Genomic DNA, 10,073 nt, shown 5'->3' on the forward strand with positions numbered 1-10,073 from the left:
ATTACAAGATGCATAATGCATGATTTATTGTTAATATAAAGTTCAATACAATAAGAAGGCAATAAACAAGAAAACACACAAATTAGTGAATGTTTTCTTATTTGTAACAATGCTGTTTTAAGTTTATTCATCAATTGCCTTGGTTTTGAAGACTCTCTTCCAAACCAGTGTCAGTGGGTTTGGAAGAGGGAGCCAGATGTCTCCTTTATCACAGCAGTCTTTTCACCATTTTGTTGAATTCATAATTACCCTTCCCACTCTCTGTGTTTCTTCCATTTCTCTCATTTTCATTCCCTACCCAAACAAATTCCAGACATACTATAGTTACCCACGTAGTTCAGTTTGTAAAGTGTTTAGCAAACTGAGTGAAAATTCTTTTAAAATTGTGATATACATGATTGATGGGTAGTTGTATCTCTAGACATTGTTATAATGTATAAGAATTCTATGCCTGGAAGAAAGCTCACTGGACCCAAACATATCAGCTAATTTGGACAAGGAGGCAGATAACAGTTAAAAACAAAGAAAGCCAAGATCACATCACAGAGAGGAAGATCAAAATGGCACAGGAGTAAGCAGCAGAGAAAGAGCCTCTCTGAGAGTTCCTGTCTAGATGCTAGAATATAGAAACATGAGGAAATCAAGGATGGAAGTGGGTTTCCTTGGCCCAGGAAAAATCTGAACTGTGACTTTTAGCCCATGGAGACAGTCAAGAGATGAACTTCAATGAAGAAGAAGGAGACAGCTGGCAGCACTTTCTACCTGAGATGGGACTTAATGCATAAGATGAGCTGTTCAAATCTCTGGACAAAGTGGTGATGTCTGGTGACCCCAGAGGCACCATGGAGAAGCATGGCAGTGGATTTGAAGGCCTGCCATGACTGACAGTTACTGGGGAGTGCTCAGTCCTTCATAAATAGAGACCAATTAATCTGGAGTCATTTTGGGGACTGGCTGGCTGAGATCAGAATTCAAAACTGCTGCTGGCTCCATCTAGTGGCTCCTATCTAGGCTCAAACCACCAGAAGTTGCTTGAATGACAGTGAGCACAGTTAGCCTAATCTCAGTCAGAAAGTGAGGATTGCTGAGATTATCCAATACCATGTAAAAAAGATAATCTGGCTTGCTCAGATAGATCAAAGGGGATTGGAACTCTGTCTCCACAGTTGTCTACCAGTGAAACCAGAAACAACACTGGAAAATGACCATTTTTCCCCTCTGTCTTATTTTTCTTCTGCTCTGGTGGTGTGGTTGGGTTTTTTTTTTATTTCACTTTTTTTTCTTCTTCATTGATTGATTTTGTTTTTATATGAGTGTGAGCATGGTCTCTAGCCTCTTTGTGCTTGCAGTTCTGTTCTGTACTTCTTTTTACCTCCTCCATCTCTCTTTCCCAATAGTCTTCTACATTGGTTTCCTAAAAACAATGTGATCCTCAGCTGTCCTCCAACCTTAATTCTAATTCCTTTCTCTTCTTTCACTTCTCTATTTTACTTAACCAATTTTAAATTTTAACCCCTGAGCACAAAATTGACATGCTATGTATTTGTATACTGCATATAATTTTCTGCTTTCTTTTAGAATTTTTTATACAACCACAAATCTAGTTCATGTGGTTAAAATTTATACATTCATGATTAAAACATTTTATAATTTACTAGGCTGTATTTGATGCTTTTATTTGAAACAGGTGGTGGTCCTGCTATTCCATGACTGAATTTGACTACAAGTCACTGTCCTGGTTATTTTGCAGGGTAATATCACAGTGAAATAACAGTACATGGTAACAGATGACACCAAAGGCAGCAATACCAAAAATGGGTAAAGCAAGCCTCTTTTCCTCCTCTATGTTATGTCCAGGCTACCACCCCTGAGGCAGTGTACTGCTCACACAATCTCTGTGCCCTTCTCTTACACAGGATGAGGATGTTAACTTAGTAAGGATCCTGACACCTTGCTGAGATAGTTAGATTTCTAAACTTCTCAAATTGAAACCATGAATCAACAATTACAGTCATAAAAAATATTATGGCACAGTACCAAAGAACTGAGGACTAAACCAAAGAAGCAGAAAATTCTCATCTCCTACATATTCAAGGGGCAGGATCTTCTAACAGACTTAAAACCCCCAAAAAACACTACATCTAGAAGATGACTCAGAGAAGTAGTCTTTATCAAGGGTCCTAAATATGTTCAAAAAAGCTACTCACCATACGCAACTTATAAGCATGACCCCAGGAATTCATCTAAAAAAGAGAAAGAAAATAATGTCACTTAAACAAGATACAGCCTCAGACATCCACTTCACCAAACGCCTGTCTTGTTCTTCCTTTTATCATTTCCATCTCTCTTTTCCTTTAGTCTTCTGCACAACTTTCCCAAAGTAGATGTGATCCTTCTTTGTATTCCAACCTTACTTATAATCTCTTTTTTTTTCATTCACTTCACTATTGGTTCCATTATCCATTTTAAATTTGTACCCTTGAGAGCAAAATTGACATTTTGCAGACATATATTACATATTATTATCTGATTCACTCCACATGTTGCTACATAATCACAAATATAGTTCATATGGTTATGAGTCAAACCTTAAGGGTTATCTCAGTTTGTAGTTTTCTAGGCTGTTTGATACTATTTTTGCCATTATAATCAAAATTGATATAATTCTTCTAAATCACTGTTGGCCCTGGTATTCCATGACTAAGAGTTATTTCCACCCACTACTGAGGTTAAATAAGAGTCACAGAAAATATGGTGGCATAGTGCTAAGGAACTAGGAACTATATCAAGCAAGAAACTTTTCATCTCTTACAAACTGTAGAGGGAAGATATTCCAACAGACTTAAAACCCAAAAAACAGATACATCTAGAAGACACCTCAGAGAAGTAATTAACACCTAAGGGTCCTACATATTATTAACTCAGCAACCCACAATAGGCAACCTACAAACATCAACCCAGCAATTAAAGAAACAAAAGAAAAAAAAACAAGAAGGCAGTTGAGCAAAATGCAGTCCCAGACATCAAGATTTCCAAAGGTAAATCCAGGGAACAATGAGGTGAGACAGTCTGAAAGTCCTGCACTAGATTTCTCAGAAGTGGTCACAATAAACAATTGAATGAAACTCTGAAAAAATTAAAACAGAAATAAACTCTCAGATAAATAAAGAGATTACCAAAATACACCATGCTTAGCAATGTTAGAGCAGACACAGAAAAAAATAGACAAGCTTAAGAAAATTATGAAACATCAGCATAGTAACAAAATGGAAGCTATGAAGAAGATTCAAGCAGATATCTAGGAGAATAAAAATTCCATTGAAAATACTCAAAACAGTCAATGTGAGGACAGGATCTCAGATATTGAAGACAGGCTTGCAGTTAGCAACAAGGAAAAGGAAGATTTCTCAAAACTAGCAAAGGATCATGAGAAATCAATCCAGCAACTGCTAGATGACACAATGAAAGGTAACTTAAGATTCATTGGAGTCAACAAACAAGCAGGAAATACCACAAATGACATTTTAAAAATGTTCACAGACATCATGACAGAAAATTTTCCTGGTAGAAAAAAAGAATTTGACATGCAGATAAGTAGAGTATATGGAACTACAATTCACAATGATCAAAAATTATCTACAGCCAGGCATATCACAGTCAAGACTGCAGGAATTCAACACAAGAATAAAATTCTAAAACCTGTTAGAGAAAAGGACCGATTCACCTAAAAAAGAAAGCCCATCATAATTGTAGCTGACTTCTCAGAACACAGTCTCAAGTCAAGGGAAGCTTGGACTGAAGTACTCCAAACTGAAGTACTCCAAACAATTGTCTATCCAGATCGATGTACTTCATGAAACTATGATTCATACCTGATGGAGAAATAATATACTACCATGACAAAGAACATCTCAGAAAATTTATAACTAGTGAGACAGCACTCCAAAATGTTCTTCAGTACATTCTAGAAAAGAAATACTAAAGACTACAGTTCCTTAAACCTCAACAGAAAGAATGCACCAGGGAATACAAACAATTAGATGGATAGGGGAAACAGAGGGAAAGCCAACCACAGGAAACTAACATGACAAGTTATTACAAGTCAATACATGTCATTTATAATTATCAATGTAAATGGTCTGATTTCACCAGTCAAATGATACAGACTGGCAGAATGATTCAAGAAGCAACATCCAACAATATTCTACATACAAGAAATACATTTAATTCAAAAATAAATTCATAGAATGAAAGTCAAGAGATGAAAAAATACTGCATATGACCAGAACCCTGGAAAAAGCAGAGGAAGCTATTCTATTTGCAGACAAAGTGAATTTCAAGCCAAAGATGCATTATGAGAGATAAAGAAGGTCACTACATCCTCGTGAAGAGAACAATCCAAGAGGAAGTGATAACATTCGTAAATATATAAGCAACAAATACCAGTGCACCAAACTATATTAAACAATTACTAACAGACATGGAAAATGAAAGAAGTCCCAATACAATTGTATTGGAAGGCATCAATACTCCACTGTCACAAAAACACAGATCAGCTAGACAAAAACAGTAATGATACATTAGAACTAAATCAACTTTGAATAAATGGACTTAGTAGACATTTAAAGAGTGTTCCATTCCACAACATCAGAATACACAATCTTCTCTGATGCACATGGGACATTCTGCAAAATAGATCATACACTGATTCATAGAGCAGGCTTAAGTCAATGCAAAGGAATTGAAATTATCCCATCCATACTATCAGAACACAGTACAATGAAATTGGAAATCCATGCCAAAGGAAACCACAAGAAATTCTTAAACACATGGAAATTAAACAGCACTCTAGTAAAATTCAATTCAGTCAAAAATGAAATTAAAGAAGGAATAGTTTTTACAGCTGAATGAAATGAGTGTAAAATATTGTGGGACATAATGAAAAAAGGTTAAAAGGAAAATTTATAGCTATAAATTCCCATATCAGGAATACAAAGAAAGTACATATAAACAACTTAATTAGGAATCTCAAGCTTCAAAATAAAGAAAAGCGGACAAATCCAAAAGCCTGTACAAGAAGGGAAATTATAATGATCAGAGCAGAAATTAATGCATTGGAGACTAAAAGAAAAAAAAGACTCAATGAATTGAAGAGTAGGTTGTTTGAAAGATTATATAAAATTGGCAAATGATGAGCCAAACATCGAAAAATAAAGACACAAATCCATACAATTAGCAACTAAAAGGGTGAAATCATAACAGATTCTGCAGAAAATCATCTATTCCTACTTTGAAAACTTGTATTCTAGTAAGATGAAAAATACAGAAGAAATGGACAAATTTCCAAATACATATGAATTACCAAAGCTGAATCAAGAAGACATAAAAATCTTAAAAACCAATATAGACAAATGAAATCAAAGTATAATTAAAAATCTATGATTAAAAAACAAAGAAAAGCCCAAGCCTTGATGGCATCACTGTTGAATTCTATAAGAAATTTAGCAAAGAACTAATATCACCATTTCTCAAATTCTTTCAGGAATTTGAAAGGGAAGCAGCACTTCCAAATTTATTCCTGGAATAAAACATTGCCCTGATAACAAAACTAGGAAGGATTCAAATAAGAAAGAGAATTACAGGCCAATTTCCCTAATGAACATTGATGCAAAATTTCTCAGTATTATCCTGGCCAACAGACTCCAACAAGCTGTCAAGAAGTTTAAGTGGGATTCATCCCAAGGATGTAGGTATGGTTCAACATACATAAGTCCATAAATGGAATATACCATATTAACAGAGTCAAGGACAAAAGTCATGATCACCTCAGTAGATGCAGAAAAGGCTTTTGTCAAATTCCAGCACCCATTCATGATTAAAACCCCATTTAAAATTGGAATCAATTGTCTTTATCTCAATCTGATGAAGGCCATCTATGACATACCAACAGCCAACATCATACTAAATTGACAAAAACTGAAAACTATCTAAAATCAGGAACAATACAAGGATGTAAACTGTCTCCATTCTTATTCCACATAGTCCTGGAAAAGTTAGCTGGAGCAATTACATAAGAGAAACAAATAAAAGGAATAAAGATTGGAAAGGAAGAAATTGAACTATCATTCCTTGTAGACGATATGTTACTCTACTTAGAAGAAAGCAAAACTCCACCAAAAGACTATTAGATTTAATCAGAAAACTCTGTAATGTAACTGGTTACAGAGTCAACACTGAAAAATCAATAGCCTTCCTGTACCCAAATAACAAGCACACTGAGACTGAAATCAGGGAAACAATATCTTTTACAATAGCATCCCAAAAAGTGAAATATCTAGAAATCAATTAACAAATGATGTAAAAGACCTCTATGTACTCTGAAAACGGAAACTGAAGAGGATGTAGAAAATGGAGAGTTATCCTGTACTCTTTGGTAGGAAGAACCAATATAATGAAAATTAGTCATACTTCCAAAACTGTTAAACAAATTCAGTGCAATTCCAAACAAAATTTCAATAGTATGTCTCACAGAATTAGAGAAAACAATCCTAAAATTCAGAAGATTAAAACTGGACCCATATCTTTCACTATGTACCAAGATAAAATCAAAATGGATCCAAAATTTTAATATTAAAACTGCTGGAAGATAGAGTAGGTAAAACTCTTGAAGATAATTCTGGGAAGAGGACAGCACAGTAATCAGCAAAGAAAATAACCTCTCTGAGAGAAACAGATCAAATACTGGCATATAGCATTCTAGAAGGGACAACAAGAAAAAAAGTCGGTCTCCTCAACCGAGGAAACAAAGTGAGAATTGAAACCAACAGAGAGGATTTTTTTTAAAAAAGAAAAAGATCATAAACAGAAGAAGGCAGTAGCTGGCAGTGCTTTCACCCAGAGCTGGAACCATGCAAGAAGTGCTGCTGGTGCCTGGGAATGCATGGTCACAGTGATGCTGGTGACTGGCAAGCCCGAGGGTCTTCTCAGGGAGACCCAGAGGCAGAGGGGAGCAGTGGACCAGATAGCTGCAGTGGTTGGTGGTGTTTGAGGACTCAGTCCTCCCGCTGGTGTGAGCAATTGGTTGAGTTCCATTTTGGAGTTAGGCAGGATAAGCCTAGAGCTATAATTGCAGCCAGCTTCATTCATCCACTCTTAGCTCGGAGCAGACTGACAGAAATTGCTTGGACTGAGTCCCACCTCTGTTAATGGTCCAACAGCCATTGCAGAGGTTTCCCTGGGGCTCTCCTAAACCAGTTCCACACAGCTGTGCATGCCATACATGGTGAGGGCTCCCTGTGCTTAACCAGCTCAGGAGGGAGGTATCAGCTTGCCCAGCCAGCCCCTGCTTGCACTCTACCAGCCACCAGAAGCCTTACACCAGCACACCCAATGGTCACCATCAGATATCCCTACACAGCATGGGCTAAAAAATGCAAAGTCTCACTTCAGAGAAATTATAACCAACAGAGAAAGTGCCAGGGACCACATTATCCAGTTGTCTGGAAGAAAATAGAAACATGACAAGAGGAAGAAGCAAAAGGCAGTCTCTGGCCTCCAATCCAAGCACTGCTTGTCCAGGAGACAGATACACAGACGAGATAAGGAGTAAGACACCTGAAGTTTCTGAAGTGAGAGCAACTGAAATAAAGAAATAACTTCAAGGGGATATAAAATAACTTTGAACAGAAATACTATCTCAGGTAAAAGAAATAAATGAGAAACATAATAAAAGAATTGCTAAGCTCCTCTAAAGAAGACACAGATGGAAGAATAGAGGAAGATAGAAAAATAAGGGAAGCCATCAATGAAGAATATTAAAAACATTAGAAAACATTAAACAGATTCAAAAAGATAAGCATAAAATTAAAAACTATCTTGAAAGCTGGCAAAACTTCTTGAAGAAACTATAGATAGATTATCAAACCCGGAAGACAGGTTTGCAGCTCTCAATCATGTAAGGAAAAGTCTATTAAAAATAACAAGGAGCCAGGAAGTAACAATACAAAGGCTAAAACACAACAAGAATATGTATAACTTAAGAATAAAAAATGTGAATGAAGAAACACACAAAACTGAAATACACAAGCACAAAGGGAAAAACACAAATGAAATACAAAATCTACTTACAAAACTAGTTAAAGAAACCTTCTGAAGCATAGGAAAAGGAAGTGATATTCAGATAAATGAGTCATACAGAACTCCAAAAAGCTATAACCAAAAGAGATCTACACCCAGACATATGATAGTCAAGTTCCCAGAAATTCAACACAAAAAAGAATATTAAAAGGGGGCAGAGTAAACAAACAGATCACCTATAAAGGAAAACCCATCAGAAATGTGACTGACTTCTCGACACAAACCATCAAATCAAGAAGAGCTTGGAGCAACGTATTCTAAGTCCTGAAAGAAAATAATCTCCAACCCAGATTGATGTACCCTGAAAAACTTTCTCTCAAATTAGTGGAGAAACAAGATATTTCCACAACAAAGAGGAACTGGGGGAGTTCATGACCACCAATCAAATCCTACAAAAAATACTGGAGGACATTCTAGAGAGAGAGAGAAAAAAAAAGACCATTGTTTCAGGAACAGTGGCAGAGTGGGCTAACTGAACAAAGCAGACACTGGAATGAAGGAGAAAAGTAGAAAACCAATGGCAGAGATGAGGCAGAAAATATTGGCCATAATCAGTAAAATGGATAGCCTTCATACACCAACAAAAAGAAACACAGGAAGAGTGATCAGTAGATAGGGTTTATCAGTAAGTTTTATATAAGAAACACATTTAACCCGAAAAGAGGTTTATAGACTGAAAGTCAAAGATGAGAAACAATGCCGTATGAGACTGAGAACCAGAAAAATGTAAGGGTAGCATTATCTGCAAATTGGTTAGAAAGCCATGACACTTTTGAACAATGGAAAACTACTCAGCGATAAAGAAAGAAATCTTTGAGGCACTTGTGAGTCAATGGATACAACTTGAGGTCATGCTCAAGAGTAAAAAGGTTGACAATCACTTAGATGAACAGTAGGTTGCCTCACTAATCTAAAACAAAGGAGTTAGAGGGATACAAAATGTACAATACATCCTGTCAAAGTGAAAGGGGAGGAATTGTCTAAAAGGTGAAGGCAGTGACCATTGTTAATATATTATCATGATTTGAAACCCATATTGTTTTCATTGTTCTGTTTAGTTTGGTTTTATTCTGTCCAGTTTGTCTACTTGCATTAAATTTGATGGTATGGACAGTTATTCCACAGATGGCAGGATATACTATGGTAACCATTTCTGATTTCCTATTAACTTGATTTGAATACATGTATTGCTTTCACTGTTTCATTTTGAGTGGTTTTATTCTATTCTGTTTTGTTTGATATTATCAAGTCTGAAGGTATAGACAACTACTTTGAAGACAGTAAGATACAATGTGATACCCATTGAGGTTTGACTATTATATTCTTTTGAAGTACTATAATATCCCCAAGATTTAGTTTTTATTGGTTTTGTTCTGTACTATTCTGTTCAATTTTATTATGCCTGATGATGTAGGCAATTCTTTTGAAGATAACAAGAGGCACTATGCTAGTCATTATTGATCTCCTTGTATTTTGTTTTTGTCATGTACCATCTCATCCTTTTAATTTTATTGATTCTATTGTGTTTTGCATCATTTGGTTTTATTCTCTTCAAAATAAAAGAAAAAAGGAAAAAAACTTTGAAGACTTTGGTTTAGGTAAAAACTTTATGAACAAAATCATGACTCCACAGAAACTATCAAAAGAATCAGCCACTGAGACCTCACCCTATTGAAGTTTTGCATGGCAACAAATCAGCAACAGAGTGAAGAGACAAACCTCAACTTGGAAGAAAATATTTGCCAGCTCTACCTCACAAAAAGGATTACTAGTGGAGTTTCCTCAAAAATCTAGAACTAGAAGTCCCATTCAATCCAGCTATTCCCATTCTGAGTATCTTACCATAAGAATTAAAAACATCATACCACAGTGTTATATGTGCACCCATGTTTATAGCAGCACAATACATATAACCAGAGCTTAGAAACAACCTAAAT

The sequence above is a fragment of the Cavia porcellus genome, unplaced genomic scaffold (assembly GCF_034190915.1).
Source record: "Cavia porcellus strain 051 isolate PalLab524CR breed Dunkin Hartley unplaced genomic scaffold, mCavPor4.1 scaffold_5, whole genome shotgun sequence".
Lineage (NCBI taxonomy): Eukaryota > Metazoa > Chordata > Mammalia > Rodentia > Caviidae > Cavia > Cavia porcellus.